At 47.9% G+C, this 24,478-nt stretch overlaps 1 protein-coding gene across 3 annotated transcripts in view; it reads left to right on the top strand.

The window, feature by feature from the left end:
• Positions 1–24,478, top strand: part of DIS3L2 (DIS3 like 3'-5' exoribonuclease 2) — a 193,903-nt gene that overhangs the window by 129,733 nt on the left and 39,692 nt on the right. The window lies entirely within an intron of this gene.

Genomic DNA, 24,478 nt, shown 5'->3' on the forward strand with positions numbered 1-24,478 from the left:
GAAATGGAACAACAGTTCACGGTGTCTGGGAGCTGTGGCCCAGAAAGGTCACCAGCCGCGTTCCACAAGTCACACTTGGAGTGTAGTGCTGAGCGGTCACCGTATGTGCCCGTTTGAGTACCTGTTATCAAACTAACCTAAGGGAAAAGATTAAAACAGTTGTGACATTTTCAATGGGAGGATTTGGCCAGGGAAGCGTCCTGTTCCAGTGATACCCCCTAAAAGATTAGCGGTGGTTTGTTTTGTTCTGTGCTGCTACAGAGGAGCCATTAAAGAGAATGTATTGGAGCATCACTTGTGAGATCGGGGTTAAAAGCCAGTGCTAAAGACACCAGAGAGGGATGAGTCCTACTCAGCCGAGTTCCTACCCAATGTGATAAATTGAATTATATCTCACAAGTGGCACTTTATGCTGCGCAGAATCTCTCTCCCCTGGCAAAAGTGTCAGAGGGAAAGTAATGGTCTTTGAGAAGGAAGAGTATTTTAGTTCAAGGGAGACTTTCACCATACTTACTTTTTTCAAGTGCTGCCTTTATAGTTGTATTTTGATAAGCTACACCCTCCCCAGTGCAAGGAGAAAGTGGTTCCTGTAAGGCCTGAGTACAAACAGTTTGTGAGGGACGGGTGTGTGGACGTGGCCGGTGGCATACGGCCGGACAAAGCAATCTGTAGCTTTTAATAGAGAGAGATGAGTCGCTCTGCCTTTCCTCCCTGACTTCCCTGAGTTCCCATGGATGTAGTTGTACGCTGAGTCCCACTTCCAGCCCCGAGTGAGCGAGCAAGGGTGGATCCAAATGGGAAACACACCTTTCTAATCGCTGGACCTCTCACTGATTTCCTGTTGAGTAATGTAAATCCTGAACAATGGAAGAGAAACTCCAGCAGGAAAATAGGGGCAATGAATTATCACATTCCAAATAAATATGTGAGTGAAGGAAATGATCATCCCATGGTTTAAGGGAGGGGATGGCTGGGCATGGATGACTCCTGTGGGGTTTTTTTCCAAGGGATGTGAGCCCTCTTCCTATACATTGCATTATGCTTGAGAGGTTCTACCTTGGGGTCACTCCTGATGGAACAGTGATGACTTTTTTTTGATGACCTCCACCCTGCCATTTTTCAGTGTGACGTGCTCTTGTGCTTCCTGTAGGTATTAAGAAAATCACTGGGGGAAGAATCTCCTATCCTGCTTTGCCACAGGCTGTGGTGGCCTTGGGCTGGTGGTCTCCATGCCAGACTCAGTTTCCCCTTTGAAATGACATCAGTATCCCCCATAACGTCTGTATAATTTAGGATTTATTCCCCAAAACGAAGAACATCTCTGAAATGAAGCCATTCATGGGCGTATCTTTACAAGAGCAGAAATACTGCTTGGCCAGGGAACCCCTTACACCCGACACAGGATGGCTCCAGCAAGATGCAGCAGTGTCTGGCTGGCTGTGCCGTGGTGAGGGGAACGTTTCCCGTTTGAATGTCACTGCTGAATTTTTATGAGTTAGTGTGAGAGCAGCATCTGCTTGCCCATGGTTTTATCTTTTAGCAGTAATTTTAGAAGCAGGATTCTCTGTAGCTCGGTGGATGAAGAATAGATTTTAATTTTTTTAATAACTTGGGAATTACCTATCTGGGTCACACAGAAGACCTTGAGACAAATTATTACAGAGATAGCACGTGGTCTTGAAAGCGTGGGATTTGTGGATTCGGTGTCAGTATATATGTGTCTCTTTGGGGATGTGTAATTTTGAATTCCTACCTCAGTTCAGTCCTGGCCATGGCAACCTACCTACCTGCCACTCTTCCCCCCCGCCCCGGTTCCGTTCATGGCTCCGCAGAGGTCTGTAGGGGAATCCGGCTGCGTTGGACCTTGGGTCTGAGGACCTTCTTTGGAACCAGAGCCACACATCTGTCATTCCATGGGATCTTGCTGTCCCCATAGGCCCCTTCTGGGGCTTTTTCCCTAGAATATGGTTTCCTGTGCTGCCTGCCAGTTTTCTAGCTCCAGAAGGCAGCTGAGCACTGAGTTTTATAAGTTTAAAGTCTTTGCACCTTCAGCGGCTAAGGACCTTAGGAAACTTTGTCCATGCAGAGATTAATGTATTTCTTTTCCTTCCTCTTTGGAGCTGCAGCTTTTAGATGGAAATGCAAGAGGTGCCTTGTACTGTGGCTTTGAGAAAACACGTTCAGATATTTACAATATTTTCTACCCCCCTCCCCGGTCTCCTGCCCAGGCCCATGAACTGCCACCCCTGTGCTGTCCTCTCACGGCTCTTGGTGCACCCGCACTGTAAATTGGAGCAGGGATCTGACCTGGTTTAAAAACCAAAGTGAGCACAACCCACAACTTTCCTTTTTTTTTTTCCTGGCCAGGTTACTTTGAAGCTGGATGGCTTCCACAAACCACAGCTTTTAGCAACACTAGCCAGAGAATCAGATAGAAACTTGCTTTCAACAAAAACCATCAAGTTTGCAGAAAAGCTCCTTAGCTCAAGCCTGCCTAGAGGAGACCTGCTGATAAATGGTTCTCTTTTTGGCCTCAGCAGTTTATAAATGAATCACGAGGACAGATGCCTACCAGAAGACAGGTTAAAAAGGGTTTCTGTGCGTATTTAAAATGAGAATACCCCGGGATGCTGATCTGTCTCTATGACAACTGTCTGTGAGCTGAGCGGTGGCTTTTGTTGTGCCGGTGATTCTGCCTTTGCCAGCGCACTTACACCTGGGTGCTCAAAACATTGGCATTAACCGAAGTTCATTGCGAGAACAACCCAAAGTGCATGCATTTGCCTTAGACCAGTTAATGGCATTGAATTGTTTGCTAGAATAGCTTTTCCTCTTGTTTTCTGCGCAACAGACATTCAGCTTTGCAGGTGTGTGCGAAAAGGGAAGGGAAAAAAAGAAAAAAAGGATTAAAATGGCAAAGATGAGAACGTTACGCAAATTTAAGGGTTGAATTGCTAGTGAAATGGTCTCACTTCTGCTTGCTGCCAGCCTGTGTGCCATACCACTGTCTCGTCGTCTGAGCAAGGGTTGCTTTTCCCGGTGGGTCTCTATTGTTTTGAATAACTTAAAGATAGTAAAAATTGTGTTGTTGTAGCTCTGTACCACGCTGGAGACTTTACCTGCGGTCCTCTCCAGTAGCTGCTGGGGATAAGGAGATAAGAGATCTTTGAGAATAGCTTTGTGTAATTAAGGTCGGTGGGACTCCTGAAGTAATAGAGTATTGCTGCTGCAGGAAACAAGCACAAAGACTCCGAACACCAGAATGCGTGCAGAGCGCCGGCTCCGAAACACCCCTGCTAGGTATATTAATCATCTCTGTGTAGTTTTTGAAGCTTTCAGAACCGACTCTGCCTCCTTGATGCAAACAGCTCTGAGAAGTTGACTCAAGCCATCCACACACGGAAAACGAGGAGGAAGAAGGACATTGTACGTGCAGGATGTGCCATTGTATGTTGGGAAATTTCGTATTTAGTTGTGGCTAATGCGATAGGACAGAAACACGTATTTTTAGACACTAGCTCCTGCTAATGCCATTTAATTGGAAATCTCAAGGGCCAGAGACTAATTACTATCACCATTAAAATTTTCCAATATGAATGAGCGCTGGAAATAATTATGGGAAATTGTTTTGTCATATTTGCTGCCTCGTATCTGTATAGTAATCATTCAGGTCTTCTCTTCTTGCTGTGTGGAAGTAGTAAATGTTTCTGCCCTGGTTAAACACTCATTATGTGCAAAATGCAATATATTAATACAAAAATGGAAGGTACTTTGGGTTGGAAGAACTGTTTAGATGGGAGAGCAAAGGGCTCTAATATTGTACATATATAATATTGTTTTCCATACTAACATGATCTGAATTTATGTCTTAAAACGCTGTGGGGGTAGGAAGGACATCCTGGCTCGAGCACTCCCTGGTGTGATGCTTACCTGTTCTGGCCACGGCTGCTGTATGCGCTACCCCTGCACACCCTCGGAGCACGCACCTTTCCAGGGAGGAGCAAATGGCTTTGCTCCAGCTCCTGACTCTTGGCTGTCCCTGCATCTCTCCGTGGAGCGTTGGTTTGTTGGGTTTTTGGCCAGTCTCAAAGAGAAAGTCCTGGTGCTCATTGCCTTGGATGTGACGTCGGTACCAAATTCATCTTGGATTCGGTTCCCTCAGGGTAGGTTCAGGTGTGTACCCAGGCACTTGCTTTGGCCCAGGAAAAAACCCGAAAAGCGCATTTATAGAATCCTGAAAACTAACGATACCTCTTGAAGAGGCCGTTAGAGCAACAGTGCATGAACGTGACAGCAGAGGCAGGGTGGGCTGTATGGACGGTGCTGTAAGATAAATGGAAATGCAGACTGACAAGGAGCTTTCACTATTCACTTCCCATCACAATTCCACCATTGTCTGTTCCTTCTCTTTGATGTCTGGTTAAAGAGACATCACTGATACCCAGAATGGGGACAGCAGGTGCTATATGATCATTATGGACAGTTGCTTATACTGTGTGATACATAAGGCAGCTGGGGGGATGTTGGATGTATTTGGAGATTAATTTCCTTTGGGGATTTTGTCTTTTGCATAGCCCCAGTTAATACATCAGAATGAGCATCTAAGGCTGCAGCTTTCTACTGGGGGATACTCCTCTTCCCTGCAGGAGTAATTGAAATGCATTTGCAAAGGTGCGTTAGCAAAGTAGGAATGATTTTTGAAATGGCTTTCCTACAGTACCACAGGGGAACAGGGTACTCTGCAGGCAAATATGAAATGTCATCGTTGTCGTCAGGAACGGCTATTGGCTCAGGGTGGGCAATTTGCGCACAGACTGAGGATGCGCGCGGGGAGGAGACGTTGCGGGATCGTGTTATGGAGGGGGTCTGCGTTGTCTGAGCATCTTTCTGCTTGCATGGAGATGTGTGCATTGCCAGTAGGTTTTAAAATATTTTGATTAAATTAGGATTTTGAGTGGAAAGCCCTCAGGATCTAATCTTTTGCCCTGGGATTTTAATGAAGTCCTCCCAGGGGTGTGAGCAGGATTGATGTCCTTGCACATGTCCCGCCGTTCCCCAATCGTTCTTTTAGAGCTGAGCAGCTGTGTCCCAGCAGGAGCAGGTGGTGAAGTGGTCGAGCTGGCTCAGGCAGGAGGGGGGGAGTCGGACGCTGGAGCGCAGGGCTCGGCTGTAGAGCATCGTGCTGGGAGCCACCACAGCCAGATGTCTGGGCAGACACAGCCGGGAAGGAGCTCCCCACACAGTGGTGCTCTGGCATTAATTTACCATCAGTAATGCAAGAGTGGCTTATGACTTTATTCTTCCTGGAGTAAGTATTCCAGCCCCTAGCTCAGATATTCAAGTTCTCCAGTCATGTATGAGTGTTTTTCTTCTAAACAAACACAGCTTAACCCTTGCATTTTCTTAAATAGACCTGCAAGTTCAGAAACCCTCAAAAAAAATGGGGTCTTAGGCTTTCATTTTGAGACGGAGTTTGACACAGCAATAGTTGCTTTCATCTGCCAGCCTCCGAGCAAGTATTGGGGGGGGGGGGGCAGCTCCATCCTTCCAGGTGATGGGAACAGCATGAAGAGGTGAAGCAGTTGCCTGAGCTCAGGCGGTGAGTCAGTGGCATAGCTGGCAGGACAGTCTTTTCCTGATTCCCAGGCCAAATCCAGCGCCTTAGGCCAACGCTGACCGTTCTCTTCCTCTCACATTTATTACTGAGAGCTATTGACTAAGAATTGGTGCTTTTTTGTTTCTGATGTTTGTTGCTGGCCCAGTTAAGGTCAGGATTTTTTTATCCCACTTCCCCAGCAGATACCTCTCACGGTGCAGAGCAGAGAAACAAGTTACATCAGCATGAAGGGCTGAACTGTGGCTCTGCCACACGAAAGCGATCAGCGTGTTTCACAAGTGGTCTGTCTCCCCGGTCCTTTCAGTTCTCAGGCTTTGCCTACATGCACCAGGACCAAGCCACTGTGCTGCTGTCCCATGGAAGTCTCTTGCTTGAAGAGGACAGAGTTGCAGCGGGCAGTACCTCGTCATACTTTCCACTTTGCTTGGCTTTTTCTATCAGTTGAATGCAGTTGGGGATGAGCAGGTGTAGGATTGCGGTGAGGTGGCAGTCGTCACATGCCACAGGGTTGAAGGTGTTTGCGGGTACTCCAAATTCACGTGTGAAGTAGACACCTCTTGGTTTCCTGGACTAGCTGGACACAGATGGGTCTTGCCAATGCTTGTGTGTTGTGCAGCCAAGGGTCACCTGCTCAGGGACCTCAGGCAGGGCCGAATAGCATCTCTAGGGGAAAGAGAGGGCATCTGCGTCAGGTGGTGGCTTAGTGTGATGGAATGTGTCCCAAATGTGAAACTGATTGCTAAGGTGAACAGAGAATTCAGTGCTCAATCCAGCTGAGCAAACCGTTCACTGATATTTTTGAGGTTGATAGGGAGAGAAGTAGTGGCTTTTGCTGGTTAGATTGAAAGATGGGTGGAAAAACTGGTTCTCAATTAACCCAGAAACAAACTGGTTCTTTGGTGTCTCTGATAGCAAGACAGATAAAACCCAGGAAAACGTGTTTGTGTAGAGGTGCATGTGGGCTGAGTGCTGGGAGGAAATTCTTATTTTACATTTTCTACTGAGGAAACAGTCCTTGTTCTGAGAGTCTTGCCCTCCAGTTGATGGTGTTTTTCTTCCCTGGCAATGAACAGACGTCATCGGAAAGTTTCTTGATCTTTCAGATTCCATTTATCACATATTTGAACAGAGACTTGACAAGGTTTTTTTTTTTCAGGTATTAATTATAGCTGACTGCATGGCTAATCCATCACTCTTTTTAGATGGAGCCACTGGGTGTTGAGTGATGTAACTTCAAATGTGATCAGTCTGCCATAGGCGAAGATGTAGCAGCTCTTTGTCAGAGCCAGTTCTCTTTCACCTTACAGTAAATGGAAGAAAGGCTAATTGTATAATGACAAAAGACAACATTTGGAAGGAGATGAAAGATTCAGACACTGCAGTTCTGTGATTTCTCAGTTCAATTCCAAAGTGAGAGCAGGGGAAAAATTCTTGCTTCCCATGACCACAACTCATTTTATCAGGTGTCTCTGGGCATGATCATCCTTTTGAGTCCTGGGACATTTTATCTTTTCTCATCCATAGCATACGGATACTAAAATACAAAGAAGCTCAGAGAGCACCTGTGGCTTCCTTGTAGCCTCTGAAATGAGGCTACAAGAGTCTTAGCCAAGATCCCAGCAGCTGAGCGGAGGACAGAGCTGATCTTGCCCCATTTGAGGAAGCAGTGCCTGCTGAAGTCCACTTTCCCGTTTATCTTTAAACATTGCAAGTCCAAACCCACGTCTCCTGAAATTATATGCCCTGCTAAAGTTTGCAGTGATTCATTGGGAGTACATTTTGTTGAGCAACCTCTTGGTTTTGTTTTGAAAGCAAGTGGCTTTGAATCTGTCTTTAGTAGTCTAAATCATTTATCTTGCCCTTCCCTACATCTTCATCTAGCAATAAGGAAGTTGTTCAAGCATATGAGTGCAATTCAGAGTGTAGATTTCCCCTGAATATGTAATTGCGTAAAATGGTAGCATGAAACATGACATCTCAGATATGGTTGTTGGTCCACATTGCACTTGCTTTCTGAGATTTGTCTATACTTGAGGTTCAAGAAGGACCTCCTGCTTGAATGTGCTCCTTCACTGTGCAGTGCTGTGTTGGGTTGTGGGAGACACTGTGATTCCCTCTTGCTTCCTGCTCCCATCTTGAGGCATAAATGCCCGTCTCTCTCCAAAGATACGTATTCACAAGTTGATGCATTGTCAACGCCTTAAAACCTGACAGTAGTATTAAACTTTTCGCTCTGAAGGAAATGCATTCTCCAGTTTGGGTCTAGGCTGGTAGCAGATACATTGCATTTGTACTAATTAGTTACCAACCAAGCTGGCGACTGTTTGCTGCCCATCTGTGATGGGTTACTGTTAAATTGATGGCTGCTTGAAAACTAAGCAAGAGGCAGCGAGAACGTGTCCTCAAGAGTTTGTTGGACTAGAGTGGTTTGAGAGACTTCAGACATCTGGAAGAAACCAGCCGTGCACAATCACTGTGAAGGGTTTTTTTGTGGGTAATTCCTTTAAATGAACTTGAAAAACCTGATTCTGTCACATAAATACAAACTAACTAACCAGTCACTATTGTTTGCTTTAAAAAAAAAAAAATCTAGCCTGAATTCAACAAAATTTAATTTATGCCTTCCTTGACAATTGAAGTAAACTGGCCGCGTCGTGGGCTTGATCCCTCTGGTCCTGCTTACCTTGGGGGACCACAGAGCTGTAGCATATTGGGTGTCTCATGGCAATGCTGAGATCAGCCCTGCGACTGAGAAATTCTCAGTCCCAGGAATCAACAGGAGGTTTTGCATTAGCTTTAAGACTGCAGTTTCACCTCAATTTCAAGGTCTCTGTTTTAATCTCAAGACTCTCCTTTCTTTTCTGAGAAGAAACCTCATGGATTGAGCTAGCACTTTGCTTCTGATTAGCATGTTAGAGCAGAACCTGACCTACAATACTAGGAAATAAAATGCTTAAATAGCTAAAATGGGATTTTTTTAAAAAACGCAATTTATTAAATGATTTCTCTGTCAGTGATGTGTTTAGCAGGTATAGAAGGCAGAATGAACTAAAACAGGCTTTGGCATTTTGGAAAGTGAGTCATTTTTTCTGTTGCATCATGTATAAACTTTTCCCTTCTCATGTATGTATGGTTGAAATTACTTTGAGGTTTTGAATTTTCACTTCAGCTCTCTGTTTTTTATTATTTTCAAACATTACTGAAAGTGATGGTTGATAGCCTTTAATGCTGTGCTTGCATGCCATGCTCTTCAGTTTTTTGGTTTTTTTTAAATAAGCCAGCAGGCAACATATAGGTGGTTAAATGAGCTGGGGAGTTAGTGGTTTCTCGTGTTTAGGTAGGAGTAAGAGGTGGGTGTATCGATGGATCCATAACGTGGTGCCAAGGGGTGCTGCTGCCAAAGTTCCTTTCAGCAGGGGACCAACCTTGAAATCCTTGTGCAGCGTGGTTGTCTCCCTTAAAATTCGCAAGAAGCATTTGTACAAGTTCCTTGAAATCAGCTTGAAGACCATGAACATGGTGCTCTTGCAACCAGCTGAGACAGCAGACAGAGGGTTTTTTTTCTTAAAATAGTGCAAAACAGTATAAAACACCGTGGGCTGAACATCTCACTCACAGGGTGGTCTTGCTCTTGGGCTTGTTCAGTCCTCTTCTCACCTGAGCTCTGACATTCTCCATGCTGGTGGAATGCTATTGCTCAGTGTCCCAGGAGTTTTAAAATGAAGTCTAGAGCAGACAGTGAATACTGAGAGATAGAAATATGGCATCTAAATGGAGTTTCCGTAGGTCGGGCCCAGCACAGAAGCCTCCAAGTGCCAGGACCAAAAAGTGATGGACATGCTTCTTGGCATGAAGAAATCTAGCAGATGGAGGTGTGTCAAACCTGTGTCCACTTTGTAGGGAGAAAATGGCTACTCCTTAGGATGAATGTAACGACCTTCTTCCTTTGAGTTCATAGCTACCATCTGCAACTCAGCACGGCCGGAAAGAGAGGACTTGTCCTAACCCCCAACCAGTTGGGCAAAGTAACATCATCTGGGCTTCATCCCTTCAGGAAAACTGTTGAAAGGCAGGCAGCTTCTAACAACCGACTTCTCTGGGTTGGTGTGTTTGTTGCAGGCCTAGTTCATCCTTGTTCTTGTTGTTTGGTAGGTCTGTAGTTTGCTTCAGACCCGGCACTGAGGATCAGGGATTGTGCTATGAGTAGCCTTTGTAGCATAGTGATGGGTACAAAATACAATTCAAAGGAGGAAGACTTGCTGAAAAGAGCATAAAGAGCAAATAAATGGATGATACCACAGGCATTTCTCCCAACCCTTGTTAATTTTCATTTTGAAAAAGTTATGTTTGGGGAGGGGTTTTTTTTGTTTGTTTAAAATAAAAAAAATCTTACCCTCCTTCATGGAGCTGCTGCCCTAAGTATTTTTAGAGCAAGCGTGCAGCTGCCCGGTCTACCTTGTTTCGTTAGAAACTGGCTTGATCTTCAGTCTTGGCAGATCCCATGAGAGTCCATGAGATCTACTAGAAGGTCCAAGGTGACTCTTTGTTCTGACAGGGCAGGCATTTCACAGCTTGACCATGACAGTGCAGCGCCTGGGATGTGCTGTGTCAAGGCTTGAGCTGCACTTAGGGCATCCTGGAAACGTAGAGCTGGAAAGGGCTTTAGGAGACGACCCTTTCCTTTTCCTGGCAATAGCAAGAGCTCAGCTGGCAGCGGTCCTGCGCCATGTTAGTTGTTGCTTTGTCACTGAGCCTTTGTAGCTGCTGGGACCTGTGTAGCCAGAATAAATTCCTCCTGGCGTTTTCTCCATGACTTTGACCCACCCAGCCATGCAAATACAAAGTCTGTGGAAGAAGTTTGCCCTTGGGCCTGTCCCTCATGTGTCCCTGATTAGTCATTGCCTGGAATCTGAAATGCTAAAGGCCTGCAGAAACCTTGCAAGGAGTTCGGACGAGGGTGCCAAGGTCCTCCGGGGTAGAGTTCAGCAGTCTGGAGGGCTCACCTGATTACAGCAAGGTTGTCATGCAGAGTGACTCACATGAGATTATCTTTAATGTCATCGAGCGTTTCTTCTCGTTACAGCTGACCAGAAAACCTGCTGGCTGCTGTTGTAACGGGGTTTTACTTGACAGGGCTGCAGCGTTGCGTGGTGTGGAGAAATTCTGGGACGCGAGATGCCCTCTAGTGCGGTCTGGGCAGCAGAGCTTGGCTCTCCCATGGCCGGTGACATTGTCACCCTGCCGGGGGCAAGTGGCATGGCTGGGCAATAACCGGAGTGGGCAAAGCCTAGCAGGGACGTTTGCTCTCCAGCTTTAAGTGGGGATTTCAGCATTAGGTTGGGTTTATGGAAAGCCGCGTGAGGTTTGGTTTAGGGAATTAAAAAAAAAATAGTCCTTTCAAAAAGCAATTTGTTTCTGCTTTCTGTGAGCAAGGCTTCCAAACAGACTCGGTCAGTTCTGCAGTATGATCAACAGGACTGGAAAAAAATACCAAGTGAAGTAACACAGTGGCTGTGGTAAACATGAACTGAGGCCTTGGAAGTAGCTAATGGCATACCACAAAAGAGTCTCCTTTCACCCACCACGGGCTGTGCCAGCAGCAAGCGCTGCCAGCGCTGGCGTCTAGCAGAGGAAAGCATCATTTGGCTCCCTTTTGGATTTCATTACTCTTCCTGCGCTCCCTCCTGCTCGCAGCAAAAGCCTTTCCAGTTGTAAAGAAGTGAATTAACTCCCTTCGTGTCAGTGATGGATGAGGCGCTTTCTCCCCCTTCAAAGAGGCGAGCCGTGCCGGTGAATGCGGGCCAGTGGAGTTGAAAAGTCCAAGCGGAACAGGAGAGCCCGTGGGGTGACCCAGCTGTCAGGCAGGACACCCTGGGGAAGGCTCCTGCCGGTGCCCTGCAAGGGGGGAACAAAAGCTGCTCTCAGCGCGCTCGCCCGGCCTGTAGGCTCATTTTTTGTTTTTGTCCTGCTTTCAATGGACTTGGGCGCATCCCTTAATGCGCAGCCGCCACTGGCGCGGGGCTCACGGAGCCTCAAAGGCTTGCAAGGGCTGCTCCTCCGCCCTGCACAAAGGAGGGTTAGCACGCCGGTACTTGGGAGATCTCCTTTCAGGCCTCCATGGCTAATCATATTAAAGGTGACCTCGTGGGCAGCGCTTTCCATTGTTGCCATATGTTTTGTCCAGTGCTTGAGTGATGTAGCGCATTGGAATGTATTCATGCGTCGTCTAATTTAATCACCAGGCTTAATCCCCTCTCCTGTTCTACACCCTTAGAATTTACTGGCTCCTTTCTAGCCTCCCATGCGTTGTCTGGGTCTCCTTCACAAGCTCATACCGATGCCTGGAGATATTTTTATTTATTTATTTACTTTCAGAGTGTATTAAAAAAAAAATAATCTCAACAACAAGCCCAGCAACCTCTCCAAGGGGTGAGTGAGCGCAGCGGATGCTCTAGGAGGCTGATGCTTCGTCCCTGTGATCTTTTTCTGCCAGCTTTTCCGTAGAGAAATTAGGGATTAGGCTCATGGGTTTAAAAAAACAAAACAAAATACTACGAATGGAAAAATGACTGAGAAAGCGGTGTGTCTCCTTTTAATATTGTTGGAATAAATAACTAATTTTAAGAACTTGACTGTCTCTGTAAAATATGGTGTTGGTTTCTGCCTTTAAAACTTACCGCTTTGCTATGGGCAACTCCAATTCCAGGACCGACCAGACAAAATTAACCCAACAAAGCCCCAACTCCATTAGGCTGGTAAACTGGAATGTCTGACTGATGCAAAAATACTGCAAAAACCAGAGTGCTCTGCAGGAGCTGCCATGCCCTGCCGAAGCCAGGCATTTCTAGGGAGTGGTACTTTACAGGCTGTCTTTTAAGGAAGATTTCTAAAGATTTTTCTAAGCCTTCCCTGCACCGGCTGACTCTGCTGTGTGGAGGGGTGTGTTAAAAATGGAAACTAGAGGTTCAGTTGTGTTGTGACTTGCTTTAGGAGTGGATGGAGTCAGTCCCGGCAAGGGAAGGCAGTGATGAGATTTTAGGATGATACACGATCAGGTTGCTAGTGTGCTGGACTCCAGGGGCAGGAAACCTTTTAATTCCCTTACACTTGCTGTGGCAGATTGTTAAATAAATACCTCATGCTTTGGTTCAGTTCTTAGATTCTCCTTCTCCGCATACGGCATGCTGGTACCCACAACTCTAAACAGTGGACTACATCCCGGATGTCTTTGAAACCTTAAACATAGCTTGTACCAATTTAACTGAATTACAGCTTTGAGTTTCCCTGTGTGTGGGGGGGGGTGTGTGGGTGTGCATGCACACATGAGTTTCTTGCAGCCGACTTCTCGCACGTGAGCTTTCTGGTCTTCTGTGACTGTATGTTATGGTTCGGGTCTGATAGGAGGAAGGAGGAATGATGTAAAAGATTGCAGATTTGTGGCTGGTTTTAAAAATAGTTTTAAAATATTATGCATCTTCATTTTGAAGAAACGCAATACTGCTTGGAAACCACAACTACTGAACATAAACCATGTCGAGCCCCTTACATACATTAAATAACAGTGCAAAATAGAGGGTTACAAACAGCCTGGAAGAAGATCCTACCCTCCACGCTCCAGCCTGGGGATCAACAGCAGCATTGCGGGCTCTGACATTGACTTGGCACTACAAAAATACTTTACATTTTACACTGCACCTTTTCAGAGTGAACCTTGCCAGAGCCCTTTCCGAAATGTCTACATGCAGAAATCGCTTCCCTGCTGAAGCGCAGGCGTGTCAGAGCTGGAGGAAGGTGGCTGGTCACTGCCACTGGGCTCTGGGCTTGCTGGGACAAGTCGCCTGGCCCCTGTCCACTCCTGCTTCCTTCTTTCCCTGTGACAGAGGAGCCACGAGGTCCCTAGGAAGGTGTGAGCGGGAGCAGGTTGCTGCCAGAAGAATTCTATGGAGCTATAGGCAGCCCAGCCCCAGGGGAGCCCAGGGGTTGTGCTAATGGCAGCAGCTCTTGCCATCCACAGGAATGGGCAGGGATGTCCTTGGAAAGCTTTGGATCTCGTGCACCAAGCAACTGCACTTAAGCATGCCACAAGATTCATGTAGGTAAGGGAGAGGAGGTCATGGCACGCAGCCCACCTCTGCCCAGGGGGGAGGGAGCTGGCACTGCTGTGGTGGGGTGCTGGGTGGCATTTTATGTCGTACAGCGCGTGGAGAAGATGCTCTATGGAAGGCAGTGGGCTAAGAGCGTGTGGCAGGAGATGCCTTCCCATCCCGTGCTGCTAACGGTGTGGGGAGGAGAAGGTTTGGCCAGGGACACAGCACAGCTGCCTGCAGTCCTGGCAGGTTCTAACAAGCTGCGAGAGAGTCCAGATTGTCCCCAGAGAACGAGCAAAGCTCGAGTCAGCAGTGCTAGGGCTGGACTTGGTGACTGCCAGGTATTTCGCAGCAGCACCCCGAAGGACGGGGGAGAATGGCGTGGCTGTCAAACTGAGATCAGGGTATTCTGCATCTTCATAGTCCCAGCTCCAGTTTAATGGCTTGCAGATATAACTAAACCTAGAAATCCTGTTGTGATTTCTCTTTTTACCTGGCATAGCTCTTATCATGTCGGCGCAGGGGCTGTTCATATTTTAATGGGTTTATCTCTTGTATAGAGGGTATTACAAGCTTTCGTCTGTCTTCCAGTGCAACTCTACGGAAATCCCTCCAGGCATGAGGCAGTACCTGGGCACTGAATTAATCTGTGCTCCTGGGTTCTCACAGTTCCATTAGTGCCTTAGCAGAGGAAGCAGTTAGCATTAACAAACTTAAGAAAATAGGATTTGCTGTGTTTGATATGCCCTCGGCTCCATGTATCCTCCCAACAGCAATGACAAAGACTGGGCACATTACGGGAAGACACAAAATAGTCATAGGGAAGACACAAAATAGGCTGATTTGTAAAATGTGTATCAGCATCCTCCAAGGCTCTTGGGGGGGGAAAAAAAGTTATACTGTAGTTGGGTGCAATAAGAGACACCAAACCGTTTTTTCCCCTGCCACATGCACAGACACATCTGCATCCACAGCTCTTACCTTGCCTTTCCTTGTGGCTTGAGCCATGTGAAGACAGCGCGGTGTCCTGTCTTCCTTCAGGCAACCATTGCTTTGGGACCTGTTTCTGGCCTGAAGCTGGGGCAGCTCTCGGAAACCATCCAGTGCTTTGTGAAGGGCTGTTTGTCCCCTTGCTTGTCATCAAACGAACGTTTACCGTTGCTGGCGTTCTTGTTCTGTTTTCCATTAAAGAAACTGCCTGTGAGCTGTGCGCTGTGTTTCCCTGGTGATGCTGCATCCATCAGTGGCTGGGTCTGCCGTCTCTTTGGGAGCCGCTGACTTCTGCAACGCTGTTCTCTGCTGACCACGGGCTTTTGCAAAATAGCAGGGCCAAGCATGAAGCTAAACTTCATGCTGCTTAAACCTAGGGTCAGTAAGTTGAGATCTGTTTTCAGACATGACTCTCAGGTGTGTGAAATAACAGCAGTTGGAGATAATGACATGTTACCTGCAGTACCCTCTAATAATGACATACCAAGCAGCGAGTTTAGAGGGTTTTCCACTTGGTTGTGTGACTTTTCATCAAAAACAAGAGTGGAACACACTGATTGCTTTTTTTAAGTCTTTCAGGCTCTCACATACCATTTTGGGACAGAAATGCCTTAGGGATCTCTTTCTGATCAGGCTTTGCGTTCCTTCATCAGATCAGATGGTATATAGGTGGACTTCCATACCACCCACCCGGTGAAAAAGCCAGTGTTGGTCCTGCAGACCCTCTCAGGTCCCAGGTACAACCGACCGGCAGGCTGCAGGCACCATGGCTGCACAGAAACGCCTGTCTGTTCTGCTGCTGACACTTGTCAGCTTAGGAGAAATTTTACGTCAGCCGTACGCTTGAAGTTTCTCTCCTTGTTAATAGTGAGAAATATTTCCTTTTTTTCATGGTTACTTTAACTTACTGCGTTGGTCTATTTGCTCTAGGATTTTCAGAGCGGTGGATGTATTTGCTGCTCTGCCAGCCCCTGTTCTATGGTGAGCTTTCCGACAAGCCAGGGATTATGAGGCCCAGGGTGTCTCTCGGTCCTGGCTGTCGGTGGTGGCTGCTGCTTGTCGTGCTCCCCTTTTCTGAGTTCTGCACCGGCTGCTGGTGCCCATGGGCTTGGGCAGCACGGTATCAGCAGCTGGATTTCCCATCTCTCTCCTTGTGCTGCAGACCCTGGTCTTGCCTGTTCCCATTCACACCGGTTACAGGTCCCTGTGCGGCTCCCCTGGCCTCTGGCTGTTGGCCTCTGGTCTCTCCTGGGGAATTTTCACTCTCTGATAAAGTACCTGGTGTCCAAGCGCTGCCCTCCAGCCATCAGCTTCTTCACGGACAGGGAGATTTGACTTGCCGGCAACTCTTAATGGCTTTGAGAAGGGTCAGTCCTGCCTCTCCATCAGTCTCTGGAGTTGTTTCAAATTCCTGATTGCAATCTAGCCTCTTACTAGAGTCTTGATCATCCTCCTCGCCCAAATTCCTGCTTTCCCAAGTGAATTTGCATATCTACCAGGTGAAGGTAGTGAATTTCCCTATCTCCCAGACCATTGGGACTGGGCGGGACCCAACTGTTCCTCCGTGTCCTTGTAAAGCCTGTAAGTCATCATCAGTCTTCAAAATGCAAGAATTTTCTGTAGCCCAAAACTTCCCATCTCTATTGAGGCTGGTGAAGCCCAGCTTGTGAGTGCTCTATTATTGCACAAGATTAAATCAGTGAAATTGTCTTTTGTCAGAGCACTGGTGGGGCTGGGAGAAGCGCAAGGGCCGGGAGTGCTTTAAAGAGAGGCTGAGAGACAGGCTCAGAGTAACATAAAACGGCCGAGTAGTGAAATTTGGCATCTATCTTGTTAGTGTCACAGTTTTTTATGTGGCATTTCCTAGGGATGTTTTGCTTTTATTTTTAAAATTGATGTATGTGTAGAAAATACCTCTAACTTCATTGACAGTTCCCTAGTGGTCTAGAGCATGCGGTGTGGTGTCACAATTTGTTAGCTTCTGAAGAAGGTATTTTTAATCCACCAACGTAAACCCTTTGCAATTGTATAATCTGTGTTTTAGTCCTGTGGTTTCCTAATCATGCATCTAGAGAATGAGCTCATCAAGTTTATAAATTATAAAGTGAGCGGAAGTATTCAGCTAGTCTTTCTAAATAAATCTGGATCTGTTTCTTTGCGGATTGCGTACTGTGTTTGAAACCTCCGATGCAGGCAAGTGTGAATGTTTAAAAATAAACTCATTTGCAGTTTATATTTTTGCCAAGTGGTGAAAGTTGTCTCCTGCTCCGTCTTTCCAGAAAGGCTCTTCAGCTTTGACTTGCAGCTGTGAAATACAAGCCAAGGGTATGATGCCAGCTTGCCATTTTGATGACAGCATCTGCCTGTCTTTGCAAAGGATCCAGCCATGCTTCTTTTTGGTTTTGCTGTGCTGCCCGACCACCTGTAGCAGAGGTTTTGGGGCCACCAGACAGCAACAGAGCAGCCCTCGCATGTGCTAGGAAACACGCGTTGGTGACTTAGCTCCCATGGTGGGAAGACCCCAGGGTCCTCGCTGCATCTTATTGTGGCTTTGGGTCCCAGGCTGGGAACCTCTGGCCTAGGAGGTTAGTTAAAGAAGGGGGGAAAGCTATCTGCTGTCTTCCATCTTCCAGCGTCAGGGATTCACTGGCTTTGCGTGTATTTTCTGCAGTTGTGGGTTACAGGCAGCAGCAGAGGAGAGGAATAACATTTGAGTAAAAGATGGGATTGTAAAATAGAAATGGGCAGAGGGGTTCAGGTGAGAGTAATACCCCAAATGAGTTTCAGCTTCATTTCCTAGGCTGGATTGAGCTTCAGGTTGACGGTGTCCTTTAACCACCTGCATGGATCTTGTAGCCTGCTACCAGAGGTAGTTTGCTGGTGAATGTCGTGAGAGGGAGGAGACGTTGGAGAGACGTGCAGTTTGTGTGGTGCAGAATGAGTAAAACCCAAGACGATGAGTTGTATCACAGCAAGCAAGAGAGGATCCTTTGCATGGGAGACCCCAAGATGGAAAAGTGAAGCAGGAATGGAGAGGAGGTCCTACCCCCAGAAATTAGTCACCCTTGACTCTGCTGCCCATTTGCACCCAGTTGTTCTTCTGTCCTGTTAAAGGGGGCAAGGCTGGCCAGGAGTTTCTGTCAAACACAGCACTATCATCTCACACCCCAGGACATGTGGGTTGGCTGGCTGTGGAGCATGCTGAACACCCAGCGTGTTCCTTGCTGATTCCTTCCCATGCCTGCTCTGCATTCCAGTTTCAGGTCGAGATGTCTCAGGAGTGGTGATAGTGGGGCAGGAAGAGCAGCTGCTGGTGACGTCCCCTTCAGAACACCTTTTCCCCAAAGATCAGGCTTATGGGACAGCTGATTTTACCTCTCTGCTTGTCTCTGTCTCCTGGGGATGGGCCGTGCTGAGGACACAGGGCAGCAGGGACGGCTTCAGGAGCCTCCTGGAGGATTTACACCTTCACCTGGAAAATGTGCATTTAGGGACAGGGAGAAGGGGTCTCACTGAGGAGGCAATGGGTGAGATGGGACCAGTTTAGGACTGGTTCTGGACTTCCAACCAGTAGCAACAGCAGTCTCATAACCAGGTACTGAAACTGGCCAAACATTCACTATCTGCAAAGCCAAAATGGAAGGACCACCCCAACCCAATGCAACAGGTAACTAGTTGAGCTGGTAGCAAGTTTCCCTGTCTTTCCTCTTTTTCCACTCTAGGACTTTTGATTTCTCCTTTATTATCCCCATCCTGTCCTTACCACATGTTCTTTAGCCTCTACCCAGGTTCTTTCTCCAGCAATTTCGAACTGCAGCACAAATAGAAAAGCTCGTGGAAGGAGAAGTGCTTCGGTCTCAAGAGCAGCTTCTTTTAAGTGAAAACACAGCTGTGAGGTTTGCAGGCTGCGCTTCTGTAAGGGCTCGTCCAGCCGGCACAGCCAGCACCGCTGCAGTCCTTCCAGCACGCAGGAATTGGGAAATCCATTGTGAACAAGATTGAGTTTGATGGCCTGCGTGGAGGCAGATGGATGTATTTTTAAGGGACAAGGTGCCAGAAAACTCTGTGATTACGTTACTGGAGCACGGCTCGTTTTTTGTGGTTTTAAAAGTGAGTGTCAGGACTTCAGGGCTATTTTTTTTTTCGGGTCAAAACCGAAGTTTGAGCGGGGCATAAAAACCTGCTTGATGACTAAGTTTATTCTTAAAAAGCTTTCTAGAGCTTGCTGGAGAGGGGAGCCTTTATTCCAAGAGGGAGCTGATACCGGTCTTTTTGGACTTCCATGCGAATGGGGTTAAATTTAAACAAGTGCCAAGGGTAGAAAAGAACCCCTGCCTTTCAGGAGAGCGTTTTCAGTATAATCTTTAGATCCAGTCCCCTGGTTTTTGTCTTGGAGGCTGTGTTCTGCCTCTCCTCCTTGCCCTGGGTGAACTCTTTCTGCTTGAGTACCCCACCACATCGGTGGAATTACCTTGAACGGTTATAACCAAGGCTGCCCTTACATTGCCCCAGAATTGGGACACATCTGAAATCTTTGACCTGGTTATTCGGCTGAACTGATAAAACCTCTCTGATACAGTGCATGTGTAGAGAAAACTTTTCGTCTAATGACGGAGGTTTGCTGCTCAGAGCCAAGGCTGGGAACCAGGGGATCCAAGCCAAACCATTTACTCAAGGGGCATGCAGAATTTGCCCAGTCAAGTCAATATAGGTACTGGCAGCGTTTCAGCAGCCAGAAGGCTGCACCTCATGCTCTCTCCTTGTTGGAGCTACCAGGCTTTATCGCATGACTGGGCCCCTAATTGCTACAGGTCTAAAACTTTCTTTAAAATGAGAGCGGCTGCTGGCTGCTTCAAAGCCTGGGCAACCCTGGAGGTCCATGACAGCGTTAAGCACTGTTCCCCCTTTCTGAAAAGTGTCTTTCTGGCCTTGGTGGAAGAAGCCCCAAGATGTAGACAGCTTCCCCAACACCCCCCACCAAGGCCTGAGCAGGGCGCTGGGTCCCCGCAGGGATCAGGCAGCACAGAACTGTTGGTGCGCTGAAGGGCAGCTGCCCTGAGCCCTTCTCCTTTCTCTGGTGTCTCGTGTCTGTCCCTGTCTGTGTGCTGGTTTGGTGTCTGCTCGCCACTGTCAGGGGAATGTCTGTGGGAACCCTTGGGTGGAGATGAAGCAAGTCAGTGTCTGATGGATGGAGAAACAAGGAGGCATCCCGCTATCAGCCAGCTGCTGGACTTAAGGATGTAGGAATAGGGAGCAGAAGGATGTTAGCAATCTGGAGAGCGGAGCCATTACATGAACAAGTGTTATGCGCACGCAGCCCTCCATGCCCAGTGACCACTGTGGACAGGAGAGGACTTTCCTTGAGATGACTTTCCTCAAGGAGGTGGCATCAGCCTCACCTCGAGCCTGCAGTACGTGCCACCAAACATTACCAAGGATCCACCATGTGCTGTGGGTACATTCTCTTGCTCCATCAACCAATCACCGGATAACGTGTCCGCGCCTGCTTGTTACTTTGGGTACCACAGCGGCAACGGCATCCTGCCCATCCAAGATCCTGCCCCAGCCCCTTTGAATTTCAGTGCCCTGTTCCTCTTCTGTTTGGGTGTATTGCAATTGTGTCTGGTGGCGAGCGAGCCTATCCATCACTGTATCCGCACAGATCCCAATTACTCCTTTTGACAGCTCTTATTCGCACACCTCCCTGTGCCTCTGACATCTCAATTATTGATGGGGCTCGCCTGGTAGGCAGCACTCTGTTCTCAGCGTGGCTACGTGCCAGCTCCCTTTCCCATTGAGTTCACGCACGCACCATGCCGAGCGTTTCTTTATGTGTAAAGCTATTGAAGTGGAAAGGGATCTTTATTAGCATGAGAGCTCCGGGGCTACGCTACCAAAGGGGGCAGTGCAAGCCGAATCGCACCGCAGTATGGCGCTGGGAAATTTCCTCTCCCCCTCCTCTCCCAGCGAAGCCCAGCAGTGCCTTGTAAAATGAAACGGTCTCGTATGTTTAATGCTGAAGCTCCCTTGATCTGATGAGCCTTCCTTGTGACGGGGTCACCGTGCACTTGCATTTCTGCATGAAATCTCAGTCGCCCCTTGCTGCTGCAGGCATAAAATCTGGTATTTTGCAGAGCAGTGCCCTTTCCTTTGTCTGGGTATTAGTTTGTTCGCTGGTTTTACAGCAAGCCTTTGCCTTCTGACAAGGAGCCTTCTGACACACAAAAAAAGGAGCTTCAAAGCTGCACACGGTGTTGGAGTGATGTTGTCAAATTGGTTAAGAGTTAGAGCTGTGCCAGAGGGGGGATTGCAAAAATCTGCTTGTTTTGTAGGGCTTTGTGTGTCTGGGAGGCTCTGGATGTCTCGTGACATTGCTGTTGCAGAAGTCAGATAGGAGGAACGATAAAGTTGGATGATCAGCTCCTCCAGGACATCTCTCCTGCCCCTAGCCTTCCCTGCAACCTTCTTTAATTCAGAAGTAAGCAGAGGTTTTGTGATGTGCTTGGTGAAGGAAGGCAAAAGGGAAAGGGTGGCTGCTGGAGAAGACAGGACCAGAAAGAAGCAGCAGTGTAGGGTGTACAGACAGCTGGGAAAGGACACTTTAGTTTTGTTCTTGGAGGTCTGTGGCAGCAAGTGCCTCATAGATTAGCTTTAGCATGGGAGGAAAAGACTGCGGAGCGGACCCTACAAAGTACTAAGGTGCCAGGGAGTGTTTGAGTGCCTTTGCAGCTGAACACGGCCCTGCAGAAGTGAGCATGGGTCCGAGGATGCTCAGTGGAGCATCCTGCCTTATCCTCTCTTTCCGACCTGTCACGAGTTTTGCCTGGGGGCTCCGCACTCCCTGCAGAGACCAAATGACACCAAATGGGCAAAGGCAGCCAGAACTTGGCTCATTCAGGGTCTGTAAGGATGCCTGGCCTGGGTGACGATCACAGGTCCCCTCTTCCCCCTCCTAGCTGGCCATGACAGTGCATCAGCAGGGCAGATTTGCAAAAAATCAGTTTTGTGGATCAGCAACTGCATGGCTGCCTTGAGCTATGGTTGCTGGGACAGACCTTTAGTTACCCGTCTTTCTGTGTGACAGTCTGACCCTGACATTTCTCTGGGTGGGGTCGTCTTGTCACTGTGGGTGACAGCAGCATCCTCTTGCCTGACAGCGTTGCCCCAGATGGTCGAGTTGCGTATAGACCCGGTGACACAGGCCTTGCTGGCACTGGTAGGTAGCAGAGACAGCTGAGCCTGCCAAGCAGGGTGTGTTTCATTTGTCTGGAATAACAGGAGCTGACAAAAAAGGGTTAAAATAACAGAAAGTTGAAAACTCATTATCTTTGGGAACTGTGATCTTTCCTTTTTGGGTAGGCAGGTTCCATGGGACCCCGTCCCCCCAGATAGTGGAAAGGTCACCCTCCCATACCTGATTGCCCCACAGCTTTCCCCAGCAGCCTGTCCAAACAATGCTGTTTTCCTTCCCAGCCCTTTTCCTTCCTTCCCTTCCCCTGGACTTGTCTCCCTGCACAGAGCTGGCTCCAGCCCCAGATGGTGCAGGGGGCCCAGAGCCCAGGTGAGCTGTAACCAGAGATGCTCAGTTACAGCAAGCCCAAAGCCCGCTTATCTGAGAGCTGCAAATGAGAGGCTTAGGCACTCCTGAGTTTATCCTGATCAGAAATTTTGCTGAAAGTGGCCAAAGCCACACTTTTGCTCAATTTTGCACTTTCTTTGCTGTTTCTTCCCTAACAACTCTGCAATGCAGTGCCTGTTCTTCAAAGTGCAGAACCAGGTGGAGCTGTGCCCAGGGTAACTGCTGTCCCTTTGCCTCTGAGGTGCTTTTTGATACTCTAGCAGGAAAGCTCTGGAAAACCTGGACCAGAAAAAATGGCTTTGGGCAGTTCCCAGTCCCTCCTTTAGCTCCCAAACCAGGGCAGCTCCCCTGGGGGGGGACTCTGGTTGTAGACAAGTGACCTTTGCCCATGCCACAACAAGGTGATCACTTGCCTCCCTTGGGGAGGTTGCTTGTTCCTTGGTGACCTCCTGCTCCTATCGGGTAGCTGCCATGTACCATCGTAGCATCTGGAAAGGCTGTAGCTGTAGCCTGGCTTTGTGGATCTCATCCAGAAGAATCATCCCCAACTGACCCTGCTAGTCCTGCCTTAGACACCAGTCTCCAAAATGGATATGAGCAATATGCTAAGCTGTAGTAAGATCAGAGCTTGCAGATAGGGGAGTGGTTGAGAGTGTAAGAGGTTGCTGTCTGGATAGTGGTACAAATCATGATACTTGTACCATGGGCACATCAAAGCACGGACGGATGTGTTACGTGTTGTCACAGGAGCGTGTGTTGCACAATGGCTTACAGAGTTAGGGGTGTAGAAGTCAAGGGAGATCAGCTGGATTTGGCCTCAGCCTGGTACTCGGTTCTTAACTTGGTATCCAAGATGGTGAATTTTTTGATGATTTCATGGTATGCAGTTTTGTTTGGGTCAGTGAGAGCACAGCATATGACTTTGCTACCCTTTAGGGAAGGGAAAATTAGTGCACCATCTAAGGATTCAGCACGCAGGGTTTCTTAACAGCCTGTGGGAGAAAGATGTTTTAATTCTGTGTTCATTCCTGAATAAGCCGTTAATTTCAGTTAGCAATTTCCTTGGAGCCCAGAGGAAAGGAGTCTGTGATCAAATGGAGTGGCTCAACACTGCTCTCTCCTCCTTTCCCTGTTTAAAAAGGTCGGGCTCATCATAACAAACCTCCTTCGACATTTAGCCCTTGCAATGGTTTTCCCAGAGAGTTTCAAGAGTCCTGCACGATCCAGCAGTGGTCGTAGTCTCTATGACCCCAAAAAAGCCGAAGCTCTCAGTGCGTAAAGACGGCAGCTACCTCCTCTGAAGGATGCTGCCCCTCGTACCCAGCCTGCTGGCTCCTGGTCAGGGTCTGCAGCCGTTTTGCAGAGCAGAAGAGCCGCACCTGGTGGCTGCAGGAGCTGGTGGGACACTGCTTTTGGGGACAGCAGCCTTCCCCTTGGGAACAAGAGGCTGCTCGAATGCACTGGGCTGTTGCAGGGCTCAGCCCCGTGCTGTTTTCTAGGCAGTTCAGCATATAAAATCACCAGAGACGTTTTCAGCACAAAAAAGTCTCCCCACAGAACCGTTCTGTTGCTTGTTGAAAGAGGATTAATTTTTCCCCCTTAAATAAAATGAGCCGTGTTTGAAATCTGAAAGCCCTTGCCGAATGCCTTCTTGGAGCTGCAAAGAAAGCAGCTTCCAGGTCACATCATAGCCTCCTGCCGGACGCGGATCCAAACTGCAAACCCTTCTAACAGCTCTTTAATAACTCTGCACAGAAGGAAAAATCTGTCACCTTTCCCTCTGTGGTTTCTCCTCTGTTCTAATGCACTGGAGGAACGAGATGGAGCCGGGAAAGTTTTCAGAGAAAGACTCGTGGGAACTACAGCTGCCGATGGAGAAGACTCATTTCTTTAGTGTCTGAGGGGAACCGCAATCGCTTTGGTGAAGGGTGGTGTGTGTGGGTGGGTTTGGAGGGGTGAACCGTTATGACCCATGCATTTCAGAAGAACCACAAACACTTTATAGTAACAAAGGGTGGAAAAAGCGAGAGGTTTCTGCAACGCATGTGACTTTTCCCTGAGGTTTGGAACCCCGCGGTATGTTCCAGGCCACGGTGTTTGCGTGTCAGTCTCAGCGAGTTAAGCTTTCTCCCACAAGCCTCGCTTGAAGTTGCTGTGATGACTGAGAGCCTAAAATGTTGCTTTTTTTTTTTTCTTTTTTTTTTC

Source organism: Larus michahellis, chromosome 6 (assembly GCF_964199755.1).
Source record: "Larus michahellis chromosome 6, bLarMic1.1, whole genome shotgun sequence".
Lineage (NCBI taxonomy): Eukaryota > Metazoa > Chordata > Aves > Charadriiformes > Laridae > Larus > Larus michahellis.